The 17,758-nt window shown below is 40.2% G+C and overlaps 1 long non-coding RNA gene across 1 annotated transcript; it reads right to left on the reverse strand.

Moving 5' to 3' along the window:
* Positions 1-5,449: 5,449 nt before the first annotated feature.
* LOC126041575 (uncharacterized) lies at positions 5,450-9,784 on the reverse strand. The gene is made up of 2 exons (XR_007506898.1): positions 6,969-9,784; positions 5,450-6,804 (listed from the first exon to the last, which is right to left on the reverse strand). It is a non-coding gene; the product is annotated as an uncharacterized LOC126041575 (long non-coding RNA).
* Between the last annotated feature and the right edge of the window lie 7,974 nt (positions 9,785-17,758).

Raw genomic sequence — 17,758 nt, forward strand, 5'->3', positions numbered from 1 at the left:
AGAAGAGCTCAATAACTATTTCTGGTCTGCATTTGGGGAAGAGCCAAATGATACACAAATATCATATGATGATGATGATGATGAAATACATTCCATTACAACAGACACTGAGGAGGATGTTAAACAGAAGCTAATAAAGTTGGGCATCAGCAGGTCTAGGTAACTTGCATCCAAAAGTTTTAAAAGCACTGGCACAGAGTATCTTTAGACCATTAATGTTGATTTTCAATAAATCTTGGAACACTGTGAAAGTTCCAGAGGACTGGATGAAATATTGTACCAATATTTTAAAAGGGTAAACAAGGTGACCAGGGTAATTATGACCTGCCAGCCTGACAAGAATTCTGGGTAATATAATGGGACGTTATCTACATTACTTGATTAAAAAAGAATTAAAGGATGGTAACACAGCAAATGCAAATTAATGTGGAAAATAAATCTTGCCAAAATAATTTGATTTCTTTAATGGCATTACAAGTTTAGTTGATCAAGGTAAGTAGGTCTGCAAAATACTTGTTTTGGTAACTTGCAGCATTTTAATTAAGAAGCCAGGATGATACAGACTCATCACAGCACATATTAAACTGTTCCAACTCTAGCTAACTGACAGTTACAAAGTAGGGAAATAAGAAGTCATCATCAAAGAATGTGTTTCTGGGTCCTACAGCAATTAGTTCTACACTATATTGCATTGATATTAATGGCTCTAAGGAAAGCATAAAATCATCACTTACAAAGTTTGCAAGTGATGTAAGCAACAGGGAGTCATAAATAACAAGTCGCGATGTAAAGTATCTGAGACAGCTCGATACCAAGTAATATGCATTTCTGTACAGCCAAATGTAAAAACATGCACCAAAGAATAAAGACAGTGATTATAGGATGAGAGTATTGGTGCTCTAACAAGTTAAAGCTCAAAAACCTCGAGAGTCATCACATACAGTCAGAAGAAAATGAGCAGGTGGTGTGGTGCTGTGGCCAACAGGGTAATGGAAGCCTTGGTTTTATAAATAGGAGAATATAGAAAGATGTCTTTATTTGTTTTTCTGGTACTAGTCCAACTGCTCCTCAAGTCTGATATCCAAATTCCTTAATTCCTTAATAGAAGCTGAAAAAGAGATGGTTCAGAGAAGACCAATAAGAATTATTTAGATTGAAAGTGAAAATGTTCACTCTATTTCAGTGTCAAAAAAGAAGGTGAAGGGGTGACTCAATCACAGGTTTTAAGTACTTCCAAAATTCAGTGACTGTATGCGAAAGGCAGATGTATTCAGCTTCCCGGTGAGGTCTTCTACCAGCGAAGGGTAATTAATCACTGAGACACTGACAAGGAACAAGTTAGATTTCCCAGAGCTGGAAAGTCAAAATCAAAATCAGGTGCTTTTAAAAACTATATTTTAACATAAGCAGGAGTTCAGTCCTGTAATTCTGTTACCCACAAGACACAACTATGTGACCATAGCTGTGGATTCTGGTTACTTGTCTATGCAGAAGCCGATTTCCTTGGGCACTGAGAAGTAACAACCTGTCATCACTCTCAGCATCATCTGACACAGATCATGTGTTCTTGAGCACATGATGGGAGCAGCCGTGTAAATGGTGATGTTTACACTGGTTGAAAGGATGGGTGGACTTGTTCACAGAAGGCAACTCCTTTGAAGCATATTGCATACAAAGATAACTTTTCTCACTCGAGAAGTCTGAGGCACGCATTGCTGGAAGCTGGGAGGGTATTCCTGACAAGTGTGACTCTGTGATTATCCTGCTACTAAACTCTTCCTCTGGCATCTGCTTCTGGCCACTGTCACAGGCAGGATATTGCTCTTTCTCATGCCAAGCAGTGTCTCAGGTCCATACCAAAGCTGACCCACCCCTGATCTCTGAACAGTGGAGTGAGAGTTTTAGTGGGAGCAGAGAATAGATACTTGATAATAAATAGGCATAGGCGCAGGAGAGGGCAAGAACCAGGGGAGACAAGAACAGAAAAACTTAATATTATAGAAGGCCAAAGAGTGACTTGGGTAGGGGATTGTACATGACGCTCTGGACCTCTCCAGAAACTGGCACTGATCGAAACGTTCGGGAGTCTCCTGGACTGATCTGGTATCATCAAACAATTAGGAAACTTTGCAGCAAAATGTTCATTACTTTCCCAACATAGTTCCTGATACAAATACTCAGCCTTCTACTGATATGGAAGATCTCGAGTAGAAAAGGCTTGTGCTGTGAACCTTAGCGTCCAAACCTCTTGGGTAACTGATGCTTTTAATCACGGTTACATGGAATAAAATGGTGGCTTTTTTCCATACAGTTGCTAGTAACTGCTTGCATATCATAATCTGGCAGAAACAATACTGTAAATGTTCATTACTACCACCACTGCTAGTGGAGTGCGTAGTGATCATTTAACCAGTTTCTGTTGTAAAAAACCAACTCGCTGGTTACACTCTTCCAAAGACCTGCAGTGAAGGTTACAATGTCGTGATTTTGCCCTCTAGCGGCTGAGTGACTAGTCCGGCTCCTGTGGCGTCTGTCTTAATACATCTTGATTACCTCATCAGCCTTGAATCTTTGATTTTTCTACATTTTTTGCAGGGTTCATCCATTATACTCAAGTACTGCTTGCACCAGAACAATCTGAATCAATAAAAATGCTTGGCTAAACATCCTCAGAATCCTATATTAAGGTTAACTCAGTATTAGTGAGTCATACAATGAAGCCACTAATACATGAGCACTTAATTCACCTGTGATGCATTTTCCACCAGATATGACTTAATCTCTAGAAAAGAAAAAGACCTGTGAGGTTACCATCTCGTTGCATGGGTCAATTTAGAGTCATTCCATGCTGAATATCTATTCTTATTTTGTCCAGTTTAAATTTTAAACGTCATGTATCCTTAGGAGTAAAAAAAAAAGATGGCATTTTAATCCTTTCCACCAGTAAACTCACATAGGTTACGCATTTAAAAGGGAGCATAACTTCTTTACTGTCTATGCTGGCTGAATCTTGAAGCATCCATCACTTTTCTCTCCATATTCCAGACACTGGCCTAGAGGCTCTAAAAGATCTGTGTCTGTATCTGTGCTAAACTTCTCTCTGAGCTTCAGCAAGGGCTTTGGACTTTAATTACATCTTGAGTTTTTCTTTTTCTCTCCCCCTGGCACCCATTTTAGCTTATTAGCCCAAGCTTCATAAGGAAACAACACTTATTCAATTAAATTGTTTGTCTTTCTCTTCCCCTCCCTCCTTGCTGTATCTTTAGGATCTCTTGGCCAATTTCTACCACAGCTGGAAAAGTGGTAAGTCTCAAAGGAAATTAAGTTCTTACAAGTTTTGTGGCAGTCCACGGCCAGACACAGAGGGGGCGAGCCAAAGCAAGTCCGACTCAGCTGCTACGTATTCAGTGTGGCAGCAGCCCGTTTGTTAATCAGCCTGTGCTCCAGCTGCTCAGGCAGTATGCACGCACCACCACGTTACTCCCAGCATATGCTGTTTCAGCCTTGGAGCATTTCAGGGAACGTGGAGGAAGCTGAGGTCATTGTGGTAGGAGGTTCATCATGGACGTGGCAGGGCTAGGGTTATGGCAAGGAAGAGATCAGAGGGTGAAGACAGGAATCCATGTGCAAACAAGGGCTGTTCTTCCAGTACTCACAGGACAAATTTGCAAGGGTTGTTATTTGGACTCGGTATTTGAGACTGAGATGTGATACTTGCATAATTTGAAAGCCTCTGCTAAGCAAGAAGTCAAATTACAGGATTTAGTAGTCCCTGTTAACAATAAAACAATAAACATTTGGATCATTTCATTCATATTGTTTATTTTGCTATTCATCTGTATTTGGAGGCCCTGGAAATGCTTAAGTACCTTTCTGATTACATTCCTGGTCTGGCCAGAAGCAGGAAATGCCTTTAGTGAATACCCATGGCGTTCGAGTATTTGTGAGGGTGTTCCAGATGAACATGTCTGTGCTCAGTAACAAAAAGCCCGCCAGGATTTGGAATCGGGAGAAACAGGTTCTCGTTCAACTCTTTATCTGACTTGCTGAGTGACATTCAATCTGTCTGATCCTCTCTCCTTGTGTGTACAGTAGGACTAGTTCTATTTACAGCGTAAGTATTGCATGAGACCTAATGAAGGTCTGTGAAACCACTTTGAGAGTCTTCTATGAAAAGTGTTATGATGATGATTACATGAAAAACTATCATTTGGAAGATATGAAATCATCACCTAAATATGTGCTTTCTGGTTCACTGAAACAAAAGACCTTTGAGTTAGCTCCATCTACAGAACTTCATCTTCCTAGAACACTCCATTTGAAGATCTAAAAGTACTTTACAAATAGTTGAAACCTGTTAGTCCCCCTGTGAGGATTAAGCAACCTGCTCCCTATTGTTCAAAAACAGCATTTAAGAGTTTGGACTAGAATTGTAGAACTCCTGATTTTACATTCTGTCCCGTGTACACTGGGATATCACTTGGCTGCAATACTATTTAATTTCCTCTATCATATAAAAACTTCCATCTTTCAAAGATGATAGTACCGCAGGAATAATGTTGGAACTGTGCCAGAGGATGGTAGAAGGTAGAACGGAGATTCTCATTGTTTGGATAAAAGTCATAATTCATGCCAGTTCAGTCTAAAAAATCTGCCTTAAGTATGGTATATTGGCGAGGAGGGAGGGACCAGCATATCTAACAACTTCCAGAAGGAAGTTTCTGAGTTGTTGATAGCCCTCTAAAAAGCCATATGCACTTTTCCATACATGCCACCAACATACCTACGCTTCATGGCCAATAGGAAGCATAATGGTGAAGAACAGGTGGGTTTTAAATTGAGATTCTCCAAAATGAGACCAGATACGGGCCTACAAGAGAGCTTACAAGCTCATAAAGTAAGTCTACACAAATAATAGTCTCAGGCATTTGTGTGGGCTTCAGCGAACGTACTCAGTGCTCAATGTACTCACTCGTAGAGGCAAGACTTACTCAATATGCTGGCTGAGAACAAACTGCATCAGACACTTCAGGAAGGAATTCCACCAGCAAACAGTAGCACAGAGGATGTTTTGTGGAAGATTTTTGAATGACTGTTTTTGTGAACAAAAACCCACTCCCTCTAATGTCAACACTTCAGATGCAAGGAAAATTCTAAGAACAAAACAATTTTAGAGAAATCAAAACACTACAATTCAAACTTGACTCGATTTTAATTTTGTACTATATATAATTATTTCAAACTGAAAAATCATATAAACATAGGTATTATTAAATAACCCATTATTGAGAATGTTGAAGTGATATCTTTTGATGCGAGAGTGTTTTGTTTATTCCAACATAACTATATTCTATGACCAAAAAAGCTGTCAGATTTTTTTTACAGATTTGGCATACAAATTAAACAAATCAGTTCATTGTTATACTTATCTAATATAAATGGACATGTATTTTATACAGAAAAAATTTAATCTGTGCTGTCTTGTAACAGTGAGTTCCACGCACTAATTGTGGTACTTTAAAAGTATTTTTCTTCATCAAATGTAAATGCTCTACTGCACAATTTAACATAATACCTTCTTTTTCTTATATAGGAACAATCGATTTTACTTTACATAATCCACTATTGTGTTTATTTCCCCATCATTCATCTTTGTTCTGCAAAAATTTATGACATTCTTAATTTCTCTTTAAATCACAAGTTTCTTTGCATCTTTATATGGTGTCATTTTCAGCTTTTAAATCCTCAGTTACATCCTTATTGACAGGCTGAGGCTATGGCCAGAGCTAAGAGGGCCATGTCACCTAGTTAGAGACGTGCCGTCATAGCCTTGGTGTTACTGCCCTCTTTTTTGGGGGATAACAGTTACGCAACAACAAGCAGAACTATCCACATACACACCAGACCAGCTGAAAAATCAGTTTCTTCTTGGATGGTCAAACCTAAAAGTTAACACATCCTTCTGGAACAGCCCTAGACAGCTTTAACTTGCTTTTGTCAGAAACATTTTACATTCTGGAAATTCACCTTAAACATAACAAAAAAATTCTCTACTGTGAGGGTGGCCAAACACTTTTACAGGTTGCCCATAAAGGTTGTGGAGGCTTTACCCTTGGAGATACTTAAAACCCTACTGGACATGGTCCAGGGCAACCTGCTCTAGCTGACCCTGCTTGAGCAGGGTGTTAGAGACCTCCAGAGATCCCTTCCCACCTCTACCATTCTGTGATTATATGAAAGGCACCTGAATATAAACCAAAGACTAAGGTGGGAACACAGACAAAGTAAAGAGATTAAGGTCAGAAACTACTACTTCTGACTTCTTGTATAGCATATGCTGTAAGAGCAGCACCAAACAGCGATGCATCCCATCTCTGTAAGAGCAGCACCAAACAGCGATGCATCCCATCTCTGTGCACTTTACAGACATTAGTGTGGAGCACTGGGGCCCTGAGAGGAAGTGCTACAATATAATTTTTTTCTCAATACCTTCCTTCATCACCAATTCCTCCAGATCTGCAGGAGGGAGGAGAGAGAAAGCAGCAGGTCTTGGTAGGAGAAGCAGGGACACAGAGGGAAGGAGCCCAGTGTGTCCTGGGGCATAGGAAAGCAGAGGACGAGGGACAGCAGGATCAGTGAGAGCACCTATCTTGCGTGAAGCTCGTATCTTCTGGTTGAAGTAGGAAATACATTTCAGATAAAGTCTTCAGTCCAAGTGTAGAGTTGTCAACATGTCTATGCACATGCAGTTACATATTTCCAGTGTGGTTGGTTTTGGGTCGGGGTTTGTGTTTTTTTTTGAGGCTGTAAGTAAACAGAAGTAAAAGGTTTATCTAGAATATAATTTTTCTTTCAATATTATGTGAAGGCTTTGATCTAATATGTATATATGAATTTATCCTTTAGATCTTTCTGGATTCAAAGGAAGAGCTGGGTTTTCTTTAGAAAGCAAAAGAACTGAAACTTACTTGAAAGGAAGTGGTAGATGTAGTTGGCTCATTGTTATCTTAAGCATTTCCCTTCTTTGTTGTGCTGGAGATAAATGAAGAGCTGCTAAGCATGGACATACATGACTTTCAAGCTCTGGTTCATGATTTTTTTGCAATTAAATCATTCAATGCACGATAAGAGTCAAACTCCAGCAAAAGGGATTTTATTCTTGAAGGAATCCAGCAGGCACCACTTTTGCAACACTCTCTTGGGTTACCTGCTGTTGTCACAATGATCTTTTCCACCCTACTTCTCCTTCATGACAGTGGGTGCAGTGGGCATCAAAACCACCGTTCTTTGTGCATACAATTTTTTTTAAGCTAAGTCTTTTAAAGAAGAAAGGCTCACACATCTGTGCTGCAGATGCAGGTGCATCTTCCTTTCCCCTTAAACAATTTGGGAATACATTGCTCAAGTTCAACCACACTTGAAAGAGGCAACTGGTGACTGCTATAAGAGAAAGTTGCAAATGACTGCCACCACTGAGGGTGCAGCGGAGGGAAGGCAGCCGCTGTAGTAACTTTTAGCAGCACTGGCTTATCAGTCAGCCACACATATGTCTAGACCTCTTTGTATGGTTATTTCTCCTGCCAGAACTGCCACAGGGAATACAGTGCCCATAGCTCAGGGGAAAGGTGTGATGGAGGGCAGGTAAAGAAGGAGATAGTTAAAAAACATGGGCTCCTCCTGCTTTCATTAGTTCTTCAAGCAGTGAAACTGTTCACACACACACACAGATTTGTTTAAGTACACCCTAAAGTATTCGAGGCATTAATGAAAATCCAAAGCATCTTGTTCATTTCAATTGCTTCTCCACCCACATTCTTCATTGAATTAAAGGATATCCTACACACGCTTTTGTTTCACTTATTCCCCAAAGATCGTTTCATCACACACCAAGCAAGGATCTTCAGCATATTCATAGTAACGTCTCAGTCATGGCATTCAGCATTATGATGTTCTTGGCACAAGGGGTGTTATTAAAGGATTGAAGAGATGAATAGACAGCAGATTTCCCCAGGGCAGCACATCAGAAAATGGACATCAAAAGAACCTGGCTCAAAATGAAGTGGTTATTACCAGCTTCTGGCAAATCCCACTCATTTCTGAACAGTAACACTGTCAGGCTCTGTTAGGGACATGTCCATCCTGGAATACCTCCATAAAACTATGTTTGCTTATCCAGTAAAAGCACTCCCATTTCAACACCCGACCCTCTAGTTGAAGACAGCATAATCTTCATTAGTCAAAAATATTTTGGACCAAATCCAAATACAACCTTGCTCAAATCATTAGCAATATCCCAGAGCAAACATGGCACAGGCTCTGCAGCCATCAAAATTACCTTTGTTTCCCCAGTCATTTTTCACAAACCTAACTGGATTGCCCTAGAAACCCGACAGATCTCGGAATGTGTGAATATCTCTTACAGGACGTGTAGGTTGTCACAGATTACACATCATCCTCACAGACCCCAACAGGATGACAGTCCACAGTCTGTGACAGGAAATTTTTAAATTTCTATTTCCTCTTTCATCAAGAACTGGTTGGAATTTATTTTCTTAAAGCTATTTTGAACCATGAGCAACAATTCTTGAGTAGGCACTGAGGAGGGAGAAGCACATATACTGACATGATGTCACCACCTGAATTATTATGCTGGGATATAAAAATAGTTTGAAAAGCAGCATGGCCAAAATTACTGTATCATTTAATTACAACCTACTTTCATGACAGGCCGTCAGTTAATTAAGAGTGTCAAAATGCTGAATTGCCTCCAGCTTCTACATGCTTTGCAAATGACATGGAAGTCATCTTTTTAAATAGCAACAGCTTAACTGAAAATGTAAAACCCATAGTGAAACGCTTTGAAAAATGAGGCAGTCAGCTGAACTGACATGAAATTCCCCATAACATAAATTCACTAAGGAAGACAGTTATAACCCATTTAATTTGCTCTCTGAAGATCATATTCACATGACTATTTCTTTTGTGTGTTCAAAACTATTCTTCTGAAATTGGTATCATTTTAAAAGTGTTATAAAACAGGAGCCTTAAGAGACGGTGGTCTCTGTAGCCAGGCACACAGCCTCGCTCCAGCACTGGCACCTTCCCTCCAGACTGCTACAATACAGGCAACTGTAAAGCAGCAAAAGGCTTAGAGAAAGGGTTTTTTTCTTCAGAAGTCACCCACCTTCACTGATTCGCAAGTAACACATATGACAATAGACAAAACTGCCTGTAGAGGGAACAATGTTTGAATAAACTTGGAAAATGATGGAATTGTTTTACTCATTTATGATACCTGGCACCAAATCCCTTAATCTTTATAGGACAGTCTTTTTAAATAAGTGATTTTGTAAAGATTATATAATATAACAGTTTTATATAAATAGTAGCAAAGCAAAAGAATACAGTGAAGAGCAGACTGGATAGAAGACTCATGCCTGAACCAACCATCAAAGGATAAGAATAGTGCCCAAACGCAGAATTAAGCCAAACATCTTGAAACCAAAATGAAAACAGTGCACTCCCTCTTCCTCATTCTCTCTTTGGTAATGAAGTGGCCCTTTCATTGGACAGCCAGAAAGAAAAGGGGTTTTTTTTGTTTGGTTTGTTGTCTCCCTACCCCAGGAAAGAGTGCTTTACACTGAAAAAAACTGATGAACAAATATCTCCCCCTATAGTTTGCAAAAAGCTAAGCACCTTAATAATGAAGAAAATCCTGTCTCTTGGCTGAACAAAGGAACCAAGCTAAAACTGAGCCAGAACTTTATGTAGTATGGCAACATACTCAGGGAGAGTGCTTGGGGAAAAAAAAATAATAAAAAAAAATCAGGCTACAAGAAAGCAATCTGAGAATTCAGCAGAATTGTGGCAGGCTCATGGCTTCATGACTGTGGCAGTGTCCAGGTGATTTCACAAATTAGGGCTTGGCGAAGAAGGTAAGAGACTGAATTTCAAGATAATTTATGTGTGGGACTAAGGAGAGTTTGTTAGGCTTGTAATTTATGCAATAGGCAAAAGGACTTCAAATACTAGAAAGAAGTGAATGTGCTTTCTAAGCTGAGTTCAAAGTGCTCTTTATTACTAAAGACTTGGATCAAGAAAATATTTGAGCTTGGTAAAAATGCTATTTAGTATAACAGGCCATGAAAATGAAAGCTGACCAGTAAACAAGAATGGTTTACTTTGCCAGGATGATAAATAACTCAAGGCAATTTTCACAACATGTTGATTGCTCAAAGGGAGTATGTGTTGGATGGATTCTGTTATCCATGTCCTCTCATGCTAGGACACTCTTGATATTTCTGTAAGGAAGAAGCCCTGAGCTCTGTAAATGGACTTTACTGCCATTTACAGTTACTGAAAAACAGTCGTCATTAGTTTGACTATCCTGGTGGAGGTTATCACTTAAGGTAAAGGGCCATCTTTTATTCTGTGTTTTTACAAAAAAACAGTATAACAAGGAGTTAGTATCCAGCAAGGCCCATTACACAATATGACGATGCAACATTAATTGCACACTGTTCTTCCCTGAACACTTACCTTCAGTGTTCAACAGATAATCCTTGAGCTCCAAGCATTAGCCCAACAGTGGCTGGAATGTCATTGGCTACACCCATTTCCACTAATGGTGGAAAATACCCTATCTGTTGCAGCTGCACTAGCTCAATAAATGCTTCAGATATCAGCCTGTGCTAGCCTCCTTATTCATGAAAACATACCTAAAGTTCCCATTTGCCAGGCGTGGTGTTAACATGGACTGGATGAGTCTGGAATCCTGCAGGCATTGGCATATAGACACTTAAGTCACAAAAACATTGAGTGAAAGAAGGAATAACATCACTGGTGTTACGTAAATATGTCCTTGCTGAATACAAGTCACTAGCTATTCCAGACAGGTTGCACCCTCTTCCCCATCAGTTCATTTCTCTTTCACTAGTACATGAGGAGAAAAAAAAAAAGGAAAAAAAAAGAGCCAGATACATGCTCATCTTGATCATGTCATTTACTAAGTCAGCAGTGATGGCGAACAGGGAATCATTCAGTCTTACCATCACAGACAAACCCCACCAATAAATCCCATGGAAGCGTACACAGGTAGAGAAAACAGGGTCATGAGTACACACACTCCTTCCGCTTGTCCTACAAACTTGATGTCTCTGCTCGAACCTTCCTCTTCTAGCAATGTTTTGACTTCACAGCAGCATGGCAACTCCTTGCTCAAGCAAAAAGACACTGCCTCACTGGGTGTAATTAAGCCTATAAAAAACCCCAGGCTTGTTTGTGCCTTGCTAAATCACATGATTGAGATTTTGTGGAATGCTGTGAGTCAGAGCACTTGGGAAGCCCTGACCAGCTATTTCCTCAACATCTCAATGAGAGATGTCTGTAAGTTCTTCAGGTTTGTAACTCAGAAGTCAGTCAGCTGAATGTTTTGAGTTTGCTAAAAAAGGTTGGTACCCCATTTCAAACCGCCAGAACCCTTGCAAAACAATCTTGACTACAATACAGGATTAAGCACAATGTTAGCCAATAGAATAGGGCACAGTAAATAATAGTACATACAGCAGGAAGCTGCTTTCTCTGGGGCAAGGGGGGCGTGGGGGGTGGGGGGGGTGGAGAGAAAGTAAAAAGGTCTTTGGCATCTTTGACATCTGTCCTTTGTCTTGCTTTTTACCAAACCAGAGAGACGTTCCGAGTATAAAACCTGCAAATATGCTTGCTTTAATAGGGTTACTTAACTATGGTAGGAGCAACTGTTAAAGCTTGTTTTTATTGTGCAAGGAGACAACGCATGTAATACCTCCCACGGCCATTTTTCATGGGACTGCTTATGAGGGTAAAACTAATTGAGGACAAGTATTTAATCACCTCTCTCTTATCTTGGCTTATCTAAGAGTTAACATAGCAGGACAAAAATTGAACCAAGGCACATCTTACGCAAATTTTACCACAGATTAATGTCTCAGCTGAGAAACTAATAAAAATAATTTCTCACCATGTTTAATTCAATGCAAGTGAAGTCTTGTTCTGAAAAGCTACTAGTTCATTTGTTCTTTTCTGACAAATACTGGCCATCCCAAACCATAATGAACCTGAGGGCCCAAGCAGTTTGAAAGTATTAGTGTCCTGTGATGTCAGGCAGCCCAAATTCAACAGCTCTGGTTCTCGGACAATACTCACAAGAGCTTGAGAAAGGAAGACAACAAAACTACCAGTCACAAAGGAAAATGCACTTGGTATACATTCCTGATGATGGTACTGTGAGCCATTGAGAAAATGTGGGTGTAAGACATCTACACCTTTTATTACAGCTTACTGCAAACTCATGGAGTGCTTGTGCAGATTAAAACCATTAAAAGTGTATGCATTTTTCATGGAAAAGTTTCCATCAGTTAAGATACTAATGACGTATGTCTGCTTGCTCCCAAAGAACAAGCAATCTTGTTCAAAGAAGTCACCAAGTTCTCAGTGACCCAGACTGCACTACAAAAATCCTCTATAATTTAACAAAATCATCAGGATAGAACACTCATACCACTAGAAACAATAGCTAGATTATCCCTTCAAATTTGACTATAGCCTTTAAAAGAAAAACAGCGGATGGAGTATTTTTGTGGAAAACCCATTTCAAGGTTCTCAGGAGAACTGAGCTGGAAAAATCACCGTGTAATGGGATAAACTATTACAATTTCAGGGCTGGAAGTGGTCAACGTGATTTCTCAGTGCACGCTGCCAAGGAAAGCAACTCTGCAACTCAAAGGGCAGGAGAAGAGATAGAGGTAGTAATATCCCTGTGTTCAAAAGTTAATAATTTACAACACAGAAATCACGTGGCTAAGAGAAAGGTGTGTAGAAAAGACTAGAAAACGTAACACATTCCCTGTTTTTCAGAAAACTGAGATCACTTGCGTCAAAATAGAAATCTCAGCAAAATACCCAAATATCCAGCAGCAGATTATGAGAAAACTTGGCATCTTTCAGTCAAGCTGAGGAAGCAGGCTGCGGAAAACTTAAGACAGACAGGGGAAGAAATCCTTATTCAAAGTAAAAATTATTTTAGGGCCTATTTGCTTTCTTTCAGAAACATGCAAAAATGCAAGCCATCACTAATTACAACTGCCAGTCACACAGAGCAGACCAGAGTCTCCAGCAACAGAGCAAGTGTTTCAAAATGAACAGAGCAGAAACTTTAGTTGCATCATTGCTCCCCGGAGACTGTAAAAATGCTGTAAGTAAATTACAGCTATTTTCAATTAAACACCATGTGTCAGAAACCATTTGAAACCAGATCTTGTCACAAAGATGAAAATCCCTTGTTAAAGATCTCAATAAATAACTTTAAAAGTGATTTTGAGTGAAGAAGAACCTGCAGCATGAATCAAAACTTCCAACAGCTTGCCCCCCAAAAATCACTGTTCATCTAAAAAGAGACATGCCAAATAGGCTCACGGGGAAGGCTGTGTTTGGGTGCTGTGCAGCTGCAGAGCAGTGGGATGGCTGGGTCAGAGGGTGGCTGCCGTAACGGCATGCTGGGGTCACATGCCGCAGCTTATCAGCACACAGTGCAGGCAATGCCTATGCCTTACAAGGCACAACAAACTGAACCCTTATTTCACAATGAAAAGTTTAAAAACAAACTGCAAGTTACAGTATCTGACCAGATGGGTTGCCCAAGGCATCGATATGGCAAATCCTTCCCATCTTCCCAAATTCAATATGACCCCGGCAGCAGCGCTGCAAGTTCCCCCACACCGTCTTGGCAAGGCAAGCCCCAGAAGCAGAGCAAGCAGCAGCAGCAGGGTTTAAAGGCTAGTTCAGTCTGCGAGGCTGGTTTGCCCGACGGTTATCTCTACTGAGGCTGCCCAAAAGGACTGTGTGCAAATCCTGTCCTTTTAAAGGGAGGTTACCGTTTATTTCACAGAAATTTAAAGCTAGCTAGCAGACGGTAAGGCAAAGGCAACTGAGATGGGCCCGAAGCTACAGCTTCCTCTGCTGTCACCCACTCACACAGAACGAACTGTGGGACCTGCAGGTTCAAATGCTACCACCACGGCTCAGGATGGTTTTACAAGCTGGCTAATCCAACCAAAGCAAGCTGTCAGGAGGAACGGTCGAGCTTTTAACACGTGCACAACTGCGTGGTCAGCCATAACAGTAAGGTGAGCTGAAAACAATTTGAAAACTATCTCTACAAAAAGTAACTTACAACCAGATTAAGCAAGCTGATCCAGTTGACCTCAGACATCAGCTGCTACTGCTGGCGCTTGGGAAAGCAAAGGAAGGGCAAGACTTTCTCCCTTGGTGGCAGGGAAGGCTGAGATTGGTGAAGGCCTTTCAGGGAACTTCACTCTTGGTGTGCAAAAGGTCTGGTATCCTGCTGACAATCTGTTGAGATGTTAAGTCTTCACTTACCTATGTCTGGCAATAGTTTGCATCGCTTAGAAATTTCCAGCTTCACACTTGGCCTCAAAATCAGATCTGATGTTCTCAAAATGTATTTTGCACCACATTTCCCCGTGGCCATAGAGAGCTGGTCACGCAGCACTGGCTCTTCTTTGTCAGCTAAGTTGCATTAGACAGAATCTAAAAATACATTAAATACTTTCTAATTTTACTTTTTGACATAAGCAGTTACTGTAGCTGCTGCAAAGATGTTGCAAGAAAGGTCAAGAGGTCACATAACTCCTTTTATTCAGCTGGGATATGTGCACTGAAAGGTCAAAAGGCCTTGGAATATAATTTTTTGTTTCAATGCTTGCCTTCGCATTGGTACTTTATCAAAAATATCAAGAACAACTTCAAGAACTCAAATGAGCAGATAACCTCCTACTCCAAGGAGGAAACTAATGTAGCATACTTACAAAATCCATCTGCAATGCAAAGTTCAAGGAAATGCCGCCTAATATTTGAGAATCTGACAGATACCAGGTTGCCAAGAAAAAACAGCATCTGAGCAAGCTGTGGGTCTATTTAGTGAGAGGGTGTTTAATAGTACTGACAGCCCACCAAATAGTATGCATTTATCATGCAGAAGTAAAATAGCTTTTTATACCATTTGCACAGATGTAGCGCTTTTCTCTCAAGAAGCATCCAGGTTTTGTGTTCATTAATTTACATACCACATACTTAGAGGACGTAGAGCAGCACTCCTGAAATAGAGGCAAATCAAGGCACTGGAAAGGTTTTTTTCTTGCCAAATACACAGTGCCAGAGTCTGAAATGAAAGCCCAGTTCCCAATAACACTGCTCCAAGTTATCAGCCCAAGCTTCCACCCAAACATACCAAGACCGCTTATTTTAGAACTAAGTCTCTTCACTTGTTCTGCTTGGCTACCTTGATTGGCACTGTAGCCCCCAAGTTACTGAATAAATCTATGAAGTTCTACAGTGTCTGCAAACTAGTCTTTGAAAGTGAGGGGGGGGGAATTAAAAAAAAATAAAATTACTTGATGGGAAAGCAAACAGTTGAATGTGAATAACCATTGCCTGTACTTCTGCTGCTACTTCTGTAAAGTTGCTATGGCTATTGTTGTGATGTGCTTCTGTTCTGCATCACTTCATTTGCTCAAGTACAAAATGTGGATCATTTAATTAGCATAATCTTGATCTCCAGAACAATCTGTCTGCTCACTTTGTTGAACAAACCAGCATTGTCTTCAGATAATAAAGCAAGACTAATCTTAACTGCCAGTGGAGGAATTTACTCACTCACCTTCACCTACAGGGCAGTTCACTCGGCCCCTCTGTACATCCCTACTGTCTGGAGCAGCACAGTCTGATTCCAGGGTAACTTAGGAGGATCCTTCCTGGGACATCCCTCAGTAGAGGCATGAATTCATCTCTTATAACAGCACAGTAAATCTGTGCTATATGTATCTTCCTTCTTGTTAACAGCAATACACTGGTCAATCAATACACTGCTCAGTAATTAAATCATCCGCAAGACCTCCAGTGCTCATTTTGTACACACCAAATCCAAAACATTATTTATGAAGATCCTGGCAGAAGGGAGTTCATAGCAATTCCTAGTTCCCATGAAAAGCTGACAGATACTAGTGAATTACCAACATATTTCAGTAAAACTTCAATAGCAGTTCTAAATTCATCCTTATTATTCTTGTGCACTCTCCAATAACTATATAACAAAAGTTAAAAAGAAATTCACCTGAACCTCATTTTTGTCAAGGTCTGTACTGTATGTTAAATGTTCTTTTTATATCAACTCCTTCCACCCTACCAACGCTCTTAGCTGCAAACTTATTTTGTTACCAGCTGCTGCACGAGAAATCCCTTACCAGCACTCGGTACCAAGCCTCCAGCATCACTGACTGTACCATGAGCTCTGCCATCCGTCATACGTGAGCTTTTTTTTTTTTTTCCTCATAGAGGAAATGCACCACAACTGCAGGTTTTTTTTACAGACTTGCTCTCCTGCCTGAGAAGCCAGCCAGTCCTAGGTTTTCCATCCACAAGCTAGGGAACTACACAAAGCTACTAGCAGTCAGGGCAGGAAGACTAGCATTTGCCATCTTACACATTGGCCAAGTTCTTGATTCTTTGGTCTTTACTGATTCAGCTTTGATTCTCTCATATGCAATCCAAGAGATGTTTCAATGTACTTTCTGCTCTATCTTCCAATTTTCAAATCACTGCCAAGTTCTTTAATATGTCAGTATCTTGAATGTGTCAACAGTATTTAAGTAGTGAGCAAGTAAAGCTCAAAAGCTTCAGAAGTACAGTGGTTATCATGCTTCAAGCCAGGCAAAGAACATTTTAATGTTCACCTTCATGTGGGGAGTTTTTATTGTACCTACACTCCCCAAAACTTCTTCTAGTAACTTTGCATTTCGATCAGCATGTACACTGTTTGAGTTATACCAAGAATAAATACGAAGAAAAAGAGCTTTTCCCACAACAGCCTTGATGGGTTACTTTTAATTAAAATCAGTTTAATGATTGATAAGCTCTAGTATTTCCAGCAGCAAATCATAAGTGGTTGACTGTTTCCAGATACAGTGAAAAAACTGAAGATAATATAACTACATAAGCTAGCATACTTAGTTAGTTTACTGGTTGTCAAACATAGGAAAAAGTGAGGGTTTAACATGTAAATTGTCACAACCAAGAGCAAAAATTAAATGAGTATTTTGTAGTAATCAGAAAGTTCAACTATATAAACTTCTTACGGAATCACTGCTTCCAATGCTTACTCTTTATCTCTCACAAAATTACTTTTGACATACTTCCTACATCAGAAACCAATGAGCACAAGTTTTCAGTATCTGATTAGTATTTAGGGGGAGGGGATTCCCATACATAAACTCAGTACAGTTGCTACTGTGAAACGTTCTTCACTCATGCCCCTTAAGCAAATGGAAGAACACTGCAAATACCTGTTTCCTAGTATCCTTCATTTGCTCTTTGAGCTTGTGGAGACAGCAAAAGGCAATGCAGTGTGCCTGCGCACCTGTTAACGAAGACGTCTCTTCCTTACAAACAGAACAAATGCATCTGCAGCTGATTTAAGATTAGCCATACAACAAGCCAAAGTTTCATTCAACACTGCAGGGAAAACAGGAGACTGGGTATATGGGAGTGTGAAATCCTGAAGCTCTAACAGGATCCTCCCTAATCCTGCATGTGTCTTCCTCAGTCACTGTCAGCAAGGATATAGTGCTGTTTGAAACAGCTGCTGCATCCACCTGTCGTTCCTCAGCTCGTGCTGGTGGGAGGAGGAGACAACACACAAGAGGGAGCA

Source organism: Accipiter gentilis, chromosome 8 (assembly GCF_929443795.1).
Source record: "Accipiter gentilis chromosome 8, bAccGen1.1, whole genome shotgun sequence".
NCBI classification, from domain to species: Eukaryota; Metazoa; Chordata; class Aves; order Accipitriformes; family Accipitridae; genus Astur; species Astur gentilis.